The following is a 14,840-nucleotide window of genomic DNA, read 5'->3' as shown; positions in this document are numbered from 1 at the left end:
GACATTCTTTTTACTAAATACCAGCCACACCCTGAAACCAAATTCTCATAGAACAAACAACTGGAACTGGATTTGCTGTCTGGAAGAACCTCTTTTATTGCACAGTTAAGGAAAGAGAGTATTGAAGAGGTTCAGGACAGCTGTCCTATTCCCCCAGACCCTGGAATGTGCCACTTTGGTATGTGGATTATTTTGAGCTGAAGGCACTTGAGACCCTCTGGGCTCAAGAGAAAATTTTGTTCCTCCTTTAACCACACAGAAGAATCTAAATTGAAGGATCTTTCCCAGAATAAGGGTTATTAAAGGAGATAAATTTTATTTGAGTGACCCATTTTTATAACAGAGAAAACATCCAATTACCCAACATATGCTTTTGTTATTGCCCTTTGAAGTGCATTTCTTTCCTCTGAAACCCCAGACCCCTATCCCCTTCTCCCTAATTCAGAATGACAAGTATGCCTCCCTTTGCCTGTCTTTGGAATTCCCAGGTCTATATGGATTCACCATTCATACAAGTATTAAATCTTATTTTCTCCTGTTAGTCTGTCTCACGTCAATTTGATTCTTGGTGCAGCTAGAAGAAGATTTGAGGGGACAAGAATTCTTGCTCCCCAACAATATTTAGTGTATAATTTTTGTGTTATTTGCTTTCATGTAAAGTGCTGCTTAGAATATTTAAATATGCTTGAAAACAAGTTGTTTTTGGTTGTACCATCAATTTACTTGACATTTCTTTATCAAAAGAATTCAGAGAGAACACCAGCATTGGTTTGAACCCTAAATGATAATCAATTACAAAATAATGGCAATCAAAGTTGTTAAATTGTAAATGGCATCTCAGTGTTTTGAATATAACTGATAATTTGGGACCAATTTGGATTTATTTTTCTAAAATATATAAAAGGGTCTATTAAGTTCCCCTGTGGTTTTATTTGCAAATGTCAACTGAGTTTATCCAATTTTCCTCTTCACCAAGTTTACTTTTTTCCCCTCCTTATTAACCTAATTGTTTCAGTGTTCCACAAGTATTGTTGGATTAATTGCACTGCTCACATAACTATCCAGAATATGAATTTAAACAGTTCATGGCAAGACAGAAAATCACATGTGCTTTATTATGAGGACTTAGATGTATCTAAGGGTAATTGGGACTAGATAAACACATAAAAAAGAACCAGAGAAAATTATGTAACAGTCATTCTATTAGCTCAAGGCCATTTTAATCTACAAAATTGTCTGAAATTGAAGTAGGAGATTCTAACAGGTTGTTTGATTTTTGTTCCTTGGTCAAGCAGTTAAAAAGACAAGAAAAACATCTTCTGGGGGCCTGGGTAGTTTAGTGAGTTAAGTCTCTGTCTTTAGTTCAGGTCATGATCTCAGGGTCCTGGGATGGAGGCCTGCATCAGGCTCTTCGCTCAGCAGGGAGCCTGCTTCCCTCTCTCTCTCTGCCTGCCTCTCGGCCTACTTGTGATCTCTGTCTGTCAAATACATAAAATCTTCAATTAAAAAAAAAAAAGAAAAACATCTTCCTCTGAAATGGAGGATAGCACTTAAAGTTTATTTACCTGATTTTACCTTTTTCATAATAATATCTAACTCAGTAAGTCTCAGAGCTTAATGTACCTAAAATCAACCAGTGAGCTCATGTACTGAAGATGACAGGGTCCTACTTTCAGAGATTTTAACTCAAGAGGTGTGGGAAGGATTCAGGAATCTGCATTATTTATTTATTTGTTTATTTATTTATTTGAGAGAGAGAGTGCATGCTCAAGTATGCATGAGTTGGGGAGTGTGGGGAGAGGAGGAGTACAGGGAGAGGGACAGACTCCACGCTGAACATAGAGACCAATGCAGGGTCCGATCTCACAACCAGGAGATCATGACCAAATCAAATGTTTTTGATGAGCCAAATCATGAGCCAAAATAAAAAAGCTGGAAGCTTAACCAACTGCATGCCCAGGTGCCCCTCTGCATTTTTAAAAAGCACCCAGATTCTCATGCAAGCAGCTCTTGGGTGTCACTTTGAGAAGCACTGACTATAATGTGATAATCACTCATTATTATCTACCCACTATTTGTTTCAGAAAATACTACTATTTAATGTTGATGCTTGGTTATATTAAGACATGACTTAGCTAATTTTATGAGAAAATGGTAAGAAAATTTTAGCACTATATATATGTGTGTGTGTGTATATATATATATCACACACACACACCCCCCCCCTTCACTTAATAATTCTACTAAATTCATGATGGAAGTATCTGCTTCCCATATTTGTACATAATTATGAGTGTTCTGTGTTTCTTTCCGTCTTTATAGTGACATATTGGGTTTCTCAACTGGATTTTATGCAAACATATAAACCGATCACTATAACATTATTAAGATTAATTGTTTTCTATTGTTTTTCCAAGTAGACCTTTTAGAACTCAGGAATGGCTTTTACAATATACAGCAATGGATACCAAAAAAGATAACCAGTATACAATGAGAAAATTAAAGTTGTTCAGGGAAAAGTGATCAGCATGCCAAATACCTACTTTTTGCTTTTATTTTTCTTCAATTGAGATATTAGCTAAGTTAAACTCTATGAAAGAATTTATTTGTAAAATAAAAAGCTCTCTAAAGGAAAATCCTGAAATTGGAAACTACATTATATAACCTTTTAACTCCAATATATTCCGTGGTGCTAAGACTTCCGAGCGAGGGGCAGCAGAGGGAGGGTGCGGTGCCACGGTGATTCCCTCTGAGGAAACGGGGACTGGGAGGGAGGAGGAGAGGTCACTGGAGTGAGGTTTCCTGAGTGATAACGGTTCTCCACTGGGTTACAACACATTGGCAAGCTGCCTCAAGTCTTTTCTCTGTCTTGTCCAAAGATAAGCTCAGAGCCCTGGGAAGCAGCTTTGGAGGAATGGAGAAAATTTCAGAAGCTGGTGCTTTGTGGGGGGGTGGGAAGGAAAGGGGGAGAGAAACAGACATAGGCACAAACCAGAGAGCAACAGAAAGCAGTATACACAATTTAACTGGATTGTTTAGGATGAGGAGTAGCTCAGTAGAGAAGTCACTAGAGGTTGCTGTTTGAATCACGGTAGTTTGTATGTAAACTGCTAATAAATGCTAGTGGAATCAAAGATCACCAGTAAGCAAACATATGAAGGATTTTTCTCAAAAAAAAAAAAAAAACCCACAAAAACAAAAAAACCACTAAGCTCAAGAATAGAAAGCCGTCTGCTCAGTTAGGGTCTTGACAAGTTTACCTTGTCTTTAAAAAGTTTATATTCTTTTTTTTTAAAAGAAGTTAATTTTTCGAGGAAAGTCTTCATCATGCTCTCAAAAACAATCAGTCATCAATCAAACAAATTCTAGAATGCAGAATGACACTACATCAAAAACTAATGATGTACAGTATGGTGACCTAACATAATAAAAAAATAAATTAATAAAAATAGAATGCAGAATGGCAGCATAAGATAAAGTCTCTGGCTGGACTTCTTATTCCTCATTTCTGTTCAAATACCTATTAAAAGAGGTGTATGGGAAAATATCTACATTAAAAGAAAAAACTGTGAAGGACAACTAATGAGTTCCAAAGGCAATTAAGCAAGGATGGATTAAGAAACTCAGCTACTCTTTTCATTCAAACTATTGAGCAAAATCAGCAAGCACAGTGAAAGAGTGAGAGGGGGGTCTGAGCTCTGCCCCTCTCACAGCTCCCAGGAAAGGACAAAAATTCCATACTCAGCCAGGTGGTTGTTAAATGAAAGTCATCCTAATAATATTGTTAAAATGTTCCTAATATCCAAAGCAATGTACAGATTCAATGCAATCCCTATAAAAGTACCACTTGAGTTCTTCATAGACCTAGAACAAATAACCCTAAAATTTGTATGAAACCACAAAAGACTATGAATAGCCAAAACAATCTTTTTTTAAAATACTTTATTTATTTATTTGACAGAGACAGAGATCACAAGTAGACAGAGAGGCAAGCAGAGAGGGAAGGGGAAGCAGACTCCCCGCTGAGCAGAGAGCCCGATGCGGGACTCGATCCCAGGACCCTGAGACCATGACCTGAGCCAAAGGCAGAGGCTTAACCCGCGGAGTCACCTAGGCTCCCCTAACCAAAACAATCTTAAGGAAGAACAAAGCAGGAGGTATATCACAACCCTAGACTTCAAGAGATATACAATGATATGGTAATCAAAACAGTGTGGCAGTGGCACACACAAAAAGAAGACAAATAGATAAATGGAACAGAATAGAAAATCCAGAAATAAACCCACAGCTATGTGCTCAATTAATCTATGACAAAGGAGGCAAGAACAAGCAATGGCAAAAGAGTCTCTTCAATGAATCGTGCTGAAAAAATGGAAAAGCTACATACAAAAGAATAAAACTGGACCACTCTCTAACACCATATACAAAAATAAACTTAAAATGGATTAAAAACCTAAATGTGAGATCTGAAACCACAAAACCAAAAAACTCTTTGAAGAAAACATAGGCAGTAATAACTTGGACATAAGCCTTGGCAACATTTTTTTCTAGATTATTTCCCTTGCCTAAGAAGACCTAACAAAAAAAATAAACCATTGGGACTACAAAATAAAAAGCTTCTGCACAGCAAAGGAAACTATCAGCAAAAGTAAAAGGCAACCAACTGAAAGGAAGAAAATCCTTGCAGATCTTATGATCCAGGTGACATGAACTTAGAAAGGTAATGTTGTAACCATACAAAGGCTAAATTTTAAGATGTTGTTGATAAAGAGATCAAAAGCTCGATGAGCTTATGGACCTGATCCTGAAGAGAATTACCAACCCACCTTAAGTACAAATGACTATAGAACAGGAAATTTTCTTTCACTACTTTTGAATCCTCCCTTTTCTTAGGATAGTGCATTGCACATTCATATTTATGTTTCCATAAACACTGCCCAGGCACTTGTTGAAAATATACAATTTAAACATCTATTTGTTTGATAAGAGTACCAGTTTTTTAACCAAGAAAAAAACAAGTTGCTTTGGTGAATGTGTATTGGTAATGTACTAAATTCTTAAAGAAAAAAATATATAGATGCAAAACCAAATTTTGTTTCATTTCTCAATAATCACATGGAAAACAGAGAGAATAGTTGGAAGTCTTATTTAGAATACTTGAACACTGAAAGTCTTGTGCTACAATACAATATAAGAGCTGTGAAAGCAAGGACCTTGTCAGTCTTATTCTCCATTTTACCCCTGGCCCCTAGAAAGGGTGTAGCACAGAAGTAGGATCCTATAAATAAAGTTGAATGAATGAATTAAAGAATAAATTAAAGTTAACAGGCCCAGTCAAAAACTCTGAATTAGGAATGTTTTAAAAATTCTACTAAAAATTACTTTTTTATGTATGCTAAAGGGTCATGGATTTATTATCTTCCTAAACAGTAACAAGAGGCCTGATCTTAATACCAGATTACTTATTTTCTTAACAATTGTCATTATAAACTATTTAAGTTTGGTTGTTCCTAATTATTGGATTATTTTTGGTAAATACTGGTAACCTCCTATATTTTTTTTTAAAAGATTATTTATTTATTTGACAGAGATTGATCACAAGTAGGCAGAGAGGCAGGCAGAGAGAGAGAGGGAAGCAGGCTCCCTGCTGAGAAGAGAGCCTGATGTGGGACTCGATCCCAGGACCCTGAGATCATGACCTGAGCCGAAGGCAGTGGCTTAACCCACTGAGCCACCCAGGCGCCCATAACCTCCTATATTTAAAGACAGGTGAGTAATTACTCTTTATAGAGTTGCTACCGTGGAGTAAGTTATAATGAAAATAAATGTAACATGGAATCCCACCACTCTCACACGTTTATTAGCCAACAGGCACAACACAGTCATACAGTCCATTTTATCTGCTTCAATGTAGTTCTTCTATGAGAAGATCATTTGAGGCAAATATTACAATATTAAAAAAGAAATATACAGCTAGTCTTTTATTTTGAGTCAGGCACCAAAACATTTATGGCAATCTCCTAGACACAGGATTGGATCCAGAATTCTAGCCATGCAGAGCCATTCTGAAAACTTGAGGCACTGCATTCACTAGATCCTTATATAATGTTTAAGTATAGATATAAAAACTCGTGCTACCCAATTTACATATTTGATTTTTTTATTGGTGAAATGAATAGTGTTCATCTAATAAAATATATTGCTTTATTTGAGAGAGAGACCAGAACAGATGAAGCAGCTTTAGTCACGGTCTATGTAATACTGTTTTTTTTTTTTTTTTTTTTTTTAAGATTTTATTTATTTATTTGACAGAGAGATCACAAGTAGGTAGACAGGCAGGCAGAGAGAGACAGGGAAGCAGGCTCCCTGCTGAGCAGAGCGCCTGATGTGGGGCTAAATCCCAGGATGCTGAGATCATGATCTGAGCTGAAGGCAGAGGCTTATTAACCCACTGAGCCACTCTGGTGCCCACTGTTTCTGTTTTTGTTTTTTTCTACATGTTAACCAACCACACCCAAAGGGAATATTCTTATTGGAATACTTCAAACATTAACTGCCCATCCCCACCCCCCACCAGAGTCTTGCTGGGCCTGCTGGTCTGTGGTAAACTGAGGACACCAGTCTCTCTCCTGCAGATGTGGTTTGATAAAGTTGTCAAGAATAAGGTTTGTTTCAAGAGATAGCAGGTGAAATTTAGAAGAAGACAAGAGGGTAAACTGATTATTATGCTTGGAAATGTTTGTAATTCAGGATAAAATAAGTATATTTTATATTATATATAAATATAATAAATATATATATTATATGTAAGTATAGTTTATAAAATAAGAATAATACACCTAACTACAGGATGATAGTTCGTGTCACCAACAGATATATCATTTGTCAGATTGCTTATGCCCACAGAGGGAATAAATGATAGCTTGTGTAGCTCATGCTCATGAAGCCCCAAAGTGTAATATGAAGGTTGGCCTGACAAATTATACTGCAGTGTATTGTACTGATCTGTTGCTGGCCTGCAGGCTTCTCAGTAGGTTTGGCATGGACAAGATTATGAAGGCCAAGTCCAAGTGACTGGAGATGAATACCGTGCAGAAAACACTGATTGTCGACCTGGTGCCTTCACCTGCTATTTGGATGCTGGGTTTGACAGAACTACTAATGGAAATAAATTTTGGGGGTCTCTCAAAGGAGCTATGGATGGAGGCTTGTCTCTCCCTCACAATACCAAACAATTCCCTGGTTATGATTCAGAAAACAAGGAATTCCATACAGAACCACATCATGGGTCAGAAAGTTGATTATATGTATTACCTAATTGAAGAAGATGAGGATGCTTATAAGAAACAATTCTCTCCAATAAAACTCCAGATATGTAGGAGGAAATGTATAAGAAAGCTCATACTGCTATACTCAAGAACCCAGTCTATGAAAAGAAGCCTAAGAAAGAAGTTAAAAAGAAGAGGTGGAACCATGCCAAAATGTCTCTTGCCCAGAAGAAAGATAAAATAGCGTAGAAGAAGGCAAGCTTCCTTGAACTCAGAAGCATCCAACTGAGAAGTAATAAACCAAACCACAATTTTCTATGATGATTTTTCAGATGAAAACAATAGTAACAATTTACTCAGCAAAAAGTGGGGAAAGAAAAAAAAAGAATATATTAAACATTAACTGGTCAACAGTGTGTAAAACAAAACAAAAACAATCTATATATTATATACTGGAGTATTCAAAAATATTATAGACCATAAAATACTGTGGAAATGCATTTAAAAATTTTATCTTTAAATATACAAACTTAGTTAGGTTCTCATATTTTAATGTCCTTGTTCAAACTGTCTTACTTTCCTCTTCTCCCCACTATCTCGGTCATCAACAAATTGATCTTCTTACATGGAGCCTTCCTGGATTACCCTTGTCAGAACTAATTGTTCCTTTCTGAACTTTATACTTGTTATTGCTTTATTCTAATTTTGTATTATAGTAAATTATTTTCCTGACTATTAAGTGAGGCAGGGAGTGTACCTTCACTAAATTGAAAAATGATTGCTTAGTAACTCCTATCTAAAAGGTAATTTTCTAGATTTAAACAATTTTAAGTGGGGCAAACAATTCTAAGTGGTGACCAGGGAAGTTAGGCAGTGATAATTCAGCTAGGCCTTGAGATCCACGTTGAACCTTTTCAAGAAGATGTTAATGAACTTGGAAAAAGAAAAGATATAATTAAAACAATGGATGGCATTAAAGGGTGAGATAGATTAGAAATGCAAATGCCTGAGCATGTTTCTGTGTGTAAAATACTTCATGATAAAAAAAAAGAAGAAGAAGAAGAAGGAGAGGAGGAAATAAGCACACATGGGAGAATAATTCGATCATGGGATAAAGATCACAAAAAGAGGGATCAGGTTTGGAATAAAGTGATTTGGGTGCTTCCTCACTGAATGAGGAAGGGCCCAGCCCTTGCTTTTCAATGCTCAGCAAGTACTTATTGAATGAACACAGAAAGAGCTTCCTTTGATAAGGAGGGTCCAGTCAGAATCAGAGTGAAAATCCATAATATCAAAAATGCTACTAAAAATTCAAATTTATTGAATAGATGAGTGATTTGACAACTGAATTCTTTGCCATTCCCTTTTCTTTAAATGTTTACGTCTTTAATTTCTCCTCTATCCAATCTAGATTTCAGGGTCAACCACTTCAACAAATCTCTTAAAATATCTTCAACTCCCCGTCTTTTGTCCTTTCCCACATGTCATATAGAACTTTGACCCCAGATCAACTTGACTTTCAACTACTCTACCCTACTCCTCAAGTATCCCCAAGATACTAAAAACCACTAGTAAAAGTTATAATCACAATATAATGCGATTTCAGTCACTACAGATTAACTCATGGTCCTCAATGTTAAATAAATGAATATGATAGAATACTGTATTTCTTTTCCCTCTCCAAAACCATTATATTAAGATTTTTATACTATTTTCAAACCTCTTTTCCCACACATAGTCTCAGTAGACATCACATCCAACTCTACAAAGAAAATGGAGGTCATTAGATAGATGCACCTTTGACTTTCCTTTTAATTTTTAAATTGGGGGTGGGAGGAAGTAGCAATGATGAGGAAGAGAAGACACATGTCCACTTCTAGGCAGTCTGACTTCAGGCTCAAAGCTATGTGTCACCTCTAATGTTCCTCAGAGTGGACCTTACTGGCATTTTGGATGAGACCATTGCTCAGGAGCATCGCTTAAGATATATTCAAAGTCTCTGTTTATCCTTATTAATAATTATTTTTGTAGTCTTTTTCTTTTTCACTTTATTGTATATTGTTTCATTAGGTCTGTTCACTATTCTCCCATATTTGTTTTTTTTTTTTTTAAGATTTTATTTATTTGACAGACAGAGATTACAAGTAGAGAGGCAGGCAGAGAGAGAAGGGGAAGCAGGCTCTCCACTGAGCAGAGAGCCTGATGTGGGGCTCAATCCCAGGTCCCTGAGATCATGACTTGAGCTGAAGGCAGAGGCTTTAACCCACTGAGCCACGAGACACCCCCCATATTTCAATTTTTTATTCTGTTTTTGTTTCTCTTTATATTGCTTTTGTCTTTATAATGCCTTTATATTTTGCTTCCCTTTGTTACTTGATTCCTGCTACTTCATTTAGTATCTTTTAGTCTTTTAGTATCTTTTTAAGCCTTTGTAACTTTGTGGATCCAGAGAGGGGGAGAGAAAAAGAACAAGAGGGAAAGAAAGGTCTCTGAAAGAATAGAAAGCTGTTTGAATTCTTCTTCTGTTTCCTTGGTTAATTCCTCTTGTGGGGTATTTTCTTCATTTACTTTTCACTTTATTCTTTCCCTTTTTTAAGCCTTTCTGATAGATCCCATGTTGGTTCATTTTTTAAGTTATTCATTATTCATGTATTGGGTGAACTACTTACCAAACCAGAAGTGGGAAACTAAAGGCAGGAACAGAAGGGAGGGCAGTGCGGAAGGAAGTAACGTCAAACACGTTTGCTTGGCTTACTCACCTCCAAAACATTTTTCCAACTCTGTCACTTTATTTTTGTTGGTGTTAAATAAAAACTAAAATAGAGACCACAACTTGAAGGTACCCCTAGACCAAACACTAGACCAAACACTCCCAGTCACATAACCAAAATGTCAAATTGTATTGATTTCCTTGAAATGCTGACTCTGACCTAAAACAAAGCTTAAGCCTTCTACATGTCAGTGTGACCTTAGAGCTTCCTAGATCATCAGCCACAAACCAGTAAGCTCATGCAGGATAGGAAAGGAAAGTAAGTTTCCAGTAACAAATTACTGAAAATAAGAATGTGCTTACTCATTCTTGCTTTATAAACTGAGCTGTACTACTACCAACTTTAGGTTCTGAAGTCTCCCTGTTCAACAACAGTTTCTCATGCAATAAAATATTCATATCAAGTAATGTTTTCTGAATTTTCTTTTGTCATTGGTGACACTGAAAAATATTTCCCTTTCCTTTTCAACATTCAGGAGATATTAGTGGCCTGCTCTTAGCCTCAAGTGACCACTGTTTCTCTCCTTCTTCCACTCTTTTGCCACCTTGACAATCACATTCACAGTGCACTTTTGGAAAAATCCGTTATTTGTGAGCTTTGAAGGATGTAGGCTATCAGTAACCCACTTCATTTCAGATTTCTGAACATTTGTGGTATTATCCTTCAAAATGTAGGGTTGAGGATTGTCATCAATCTCCTTATTTCATTGATAATTGAGTTTTCATTCATTTTTTTCTTTATTGTTTGGAGAAAGTTTTTCAAAAAAGGAAAAAAAAAACTGTTGCTACACGATCTTCATCTAAAAGGTCTTTGAAATAGTTTGCCATTAGGAAGTTCAAAACCACACTACTCCAGAAAATCAAATTCAACATCGCTATCTCCTCAGAGTGTTACAGTAAATGTGTTACAGTCAACCTCAACAGAACAGAATACCCCATAAAACCTTATGAAACGAGAGGCAAGCAGCACTATTCTACACCCCGTATTTGAACCCTTCCATGAAGCTTATTTTAAGCCTTGTCTCTACCACCATATTCTGACTAGTTTAAGTCTTCTCATTTACAAAATGGGAATCATGATGCCTACCACATACTCTGACTGCAAGGAATAAATAACATGTAAGTAAGTTTTACACTATAAAGCATGTACCTAGTTAACTACCATGAAGACCATGGGAAGCCCACTTTCAGCCCAGGAATTTGGGAAGAGAGTGGCTGCTATCTACGTTATTATTGTTTTTCTCATTAACTTCAATTTTTTTAGATAATTTCACCTGTTTTGTAAGCATTTTGCTTTAGTATTCCTATTTGTAAAATAACTATTATTACATATTTCAAGATTTCCAATTTGTTTTTATTCCACAAATGGTTTCCTACAATTGGAGTTTAAAAAAAAAAAAAATCTGTTTTCTTAGCTTGGTCTTTTGTTCATTCAGTATTTTTTTCCTCCCCTCCACCAAAATTTAGATGGCTGGCCTGAATCAATCCAAAAGATTTCCACTGAAAATAGCTGAGCACATTTCTGTGTAACAAAAATGTTACATACTATTTGTTAAGGTTTTATGCTTAATGGATTGTATTCAACCAGTTGTGTTAATATTTCAGCCTTATTTCCTCTCTACAAAAAACGGCACCATGTCGAGATTTCTGAACATTGTTTTTAGGACGAAGGCAAAGCAGTAAAGATTTGAAAGAATACTGAAACTATGTACAAATACTTGGAAAGCTTCCTATCAAAGAAAACGTGTCATGTTTGTGCATTACAGTAGAAAATATAACACTTACAGATACAGAAGTCATCCAGCTTTAGGTTGATATATTCATCCAGTCCTCAGAACTGGGTTTAATATACTTTTTCCAGCCTGTGTAATTCTATTGTCCCAAAGGATGCTTCTATTGTTTTCAGATTGATAGGCTCACTTTCCCAGAGAAGATATGTACTATCTTCATATTCTCAGCGCCCAGAGAGTATCTTATGTACTCTCCCCACTTAACTATGTCATACATACTCTCTAAGACTGAGTATGAAAACCACCCTCTCCATGAACACTTCATTACACTAGTCTTGATGAACACTACCCTTTCACAGAATCAATTTATTTTCTATTAACTCAGTCTTAGAACATCTTCAATAGTGAATTCCTCCTCCTAGATTCCAATATCTGAAGACACAGTGTACTTGGCATCTAATAAACAATTGTTGAATAAATTAATGAATTGATGATTTTTATATCAGAAATTAATATTTCTTACACCTATTTAGAGTTAATATATAGCAATGAGGGGGTGTTAAAAAGCCAACTAGCACTATCTTATCAGGATTTGAATAATTAGGTCAATACTAATGATAATATTGCTCTTCTAAGTACAGCTTTTAAGTGGTCAATTTCTAAAAGACTCTACCTGGAAGTTATATAATGGGTTATCTGTCCTATGTCTGATCTCCTTCAACAGACCTACATTTAGTCCTCATTACAGTGTATGTACTAGATTTTCTATGCAAGGGTAGCACACTTAGAATGTTAAATGTTAAAACATGAAGGGGTTTTCCAAAGTGTTATTCAACTTTGCTAATTTTAAAATAAGAAAATAAAAGTCTAGGGAGATAAGGTAGTTTTCTCTAATTACATAGATGTACAATGGTTAAATTAGGCTTTTTAAAAAAGATTTTATTTATTTGAGAGAGAAGAGAGAGAAGGAACAGCGGGAGGGGCAGAGAGAGAAGCAGACTCTGTTGAGCAGGGAACCCAACATGGGGTATGATCCCAGGACTCCAGGACCATGACTTGAGCTGAAGGCAGACACTTAACCAACTAAACCACCCAGGAACCCCTGGGTGTTTTGATTCTGAAACTAGTTATCTGTAGAATATTTTCTGGACCAACTTGGGTGATTTTATGTAGTCTATTTTAATTCTCTCTAACCAATGTACAATTTCTCATTAAAGCACACTTTTATAGCAGACATCTACAAAAGAAAAAAAGAAAGATGCTGTTCAAAACACTGGGTGTTTGAACAAAAGCTGGACATAACGGCAACTGGGAAATCATCTCTGAATCAGACCTTGAGTCTCTTACTGCTCTTTTGTGTTCACTCCACCACGAACGATCCCAGTCGCAGTCAACAGAATCAAACCTGCATTGATGGGCTTTTCTAATTTGGGACTTATATTTTCAGTAGCTCATTTTTTTTCAAAGACCCAATCTTAACAGCAAAGGTCTAAATATTGTTGTCTTAATTATAGTATCTGACTTAGGAAGAAAGTTTAATGATATTAGAAATCAAGTCCTTAGGTAGATTGTGTCAACTAGTAAAAAGTTATCACTGATCAATCAAACATGTCAAATAAAAATTTAATGATTACTAAACTGCAAATATTTTTGGCTTGATGTTTGCTTCTCTTTACCTCTGGGGGGAAAAAACATAAAAATATTAAATATGAGTAAAAATCCCATAAAAGAGGTATCTCCTGATTTACCCACACAAATAAGATGTCCAGGTATGCTGTGATCTCAGTGACTTAGCCTGAGACTTAAATTCCTCCTCTATAACTTAGGATATACAAGGAGCAAACTTCAAAGTTACCTTCCAAATCTAAAATTAAAAACTTTTCTTTTTCTACAAGAAAATGCTCATGTCACTAAAAGTTTGTTCTGGGGGAAATAATGTTAAACTGGCTTTTGGGGGAGGAGGGGGCAAATAAAACGCCTGGTATCTAGTGTTTGCTGATTATCATGGTACAAATACTCCCACAATGACCAATTTCAAGCTACCAATGTGAAATCAGTAGATGTAGAGTTAGAAAGAGATGGACACAATCCATCCTCCTGCAGTACAAGCCAATTCCAACACAGTGCTGGCTGAAACTCATTAATAATTATAGTTTTTTTCTGAAAAAAACATATTTTCACACTTTAGGTGTTTCTAACATCATGTTCTGTAGGAATATGCACATAGATTCCTTCATTTGGCATGTGTTATTAACAACATTGATTTTCTCAAAGGTTGACCTAAATTTGCACATCTCATCAATGAATATTTGCTGATCACCTAACATTACGGGCAGTGTGCAAGGCAATACAAGTTAGCAATAAACAAAACAGACAAGAATCCCTGCCCTAGTGGAACTTGAGGTTTATCTCCAAATCACTTAAAGATGCTATGGCAAAACAGAAGACACTGTGTCACTTAGAAATCTCTTAGTTGCGAAACATAAACCAAAATAAAATTCATCTTTTTGTAAGTGAACTTATTAGTTCTTAAAAAAGCAAAATCTGGAACTATACCTGAGGTGAGTCTTCATCCAGTGGCTCAGATTAGTCACCAAGGATGCAGTTGTGTTTGTCTCATCAAGCTGTTTTTTTCGGCTGTACAAGCTTTGTAGGCCAAAGGTGTCCCTTCCTGGTAGCAAAATGGTCACTGTGTTTCAGATCACCAACCTCACATCCAAGAGGAGAAAGAAGGTGCCTTTCAGGAGCTCCTGCACGCCAGAGAAAGAGTCTCTATTTTAGCAAAAGCCCCAGAACATACCACCTTACTTTTTATTCGATTATTTTCCCATCTCTAAGAAAATCTCTTTGGCCAAGAGGGTAAGATCTGTTGAGTCTCTGAAGCCCATGACATTTCACCCTTGGAGTCAGAGTTGGGCCTCCTGTCAACTCAAATCTCATGCATCAAAAGGAAGAAACAGTTGTTTAAAACAAATGTTATTTTAAAAGAAAAAAACTGGGGTGCCTGTGTGGCTCAGGGGGTTAAGCCTCTGCCTTCGGCTCAGGTCATGATCTCAGAGTCCTGGGATCGAG

The 14,840-nt window shown here is 36.3% G+C and overlaps 1 pseudogene; it reads left to right on the top strand.

The window, feature by feature from the left end:
• Nucleotides 1–6,635: 6,635 nt before the first annotated feature.
• LOC101672815 lies at nucleotides 6,636–7,589 on the top strand (annotated as a pseudogene).
• The last annotated feature ends 7,251 nt before the right edge of the window (nucleotides 7,590–14,840 follow it).

Source organism: Mustela putorius, unplaced genomic scaffold (assembly GCF_011764305.1).
Source record: "Mustela putorius furo isolate JIRA1106 unplaced genomic scaffold, ASM1176430v1.1 tig00537255_pilon_pilon_pilon, whole genome shotgun sequence".
NCBI lineage: Eukaryota > Metazoa > Chordata > Mammalia > Carnivora > Mustelidae > Mustela > Mustela putorius.
Note: the sequence above shows the minus strand (reverse complement) of the source record. Positions and strands in the feature narration are given on the sequence as shown.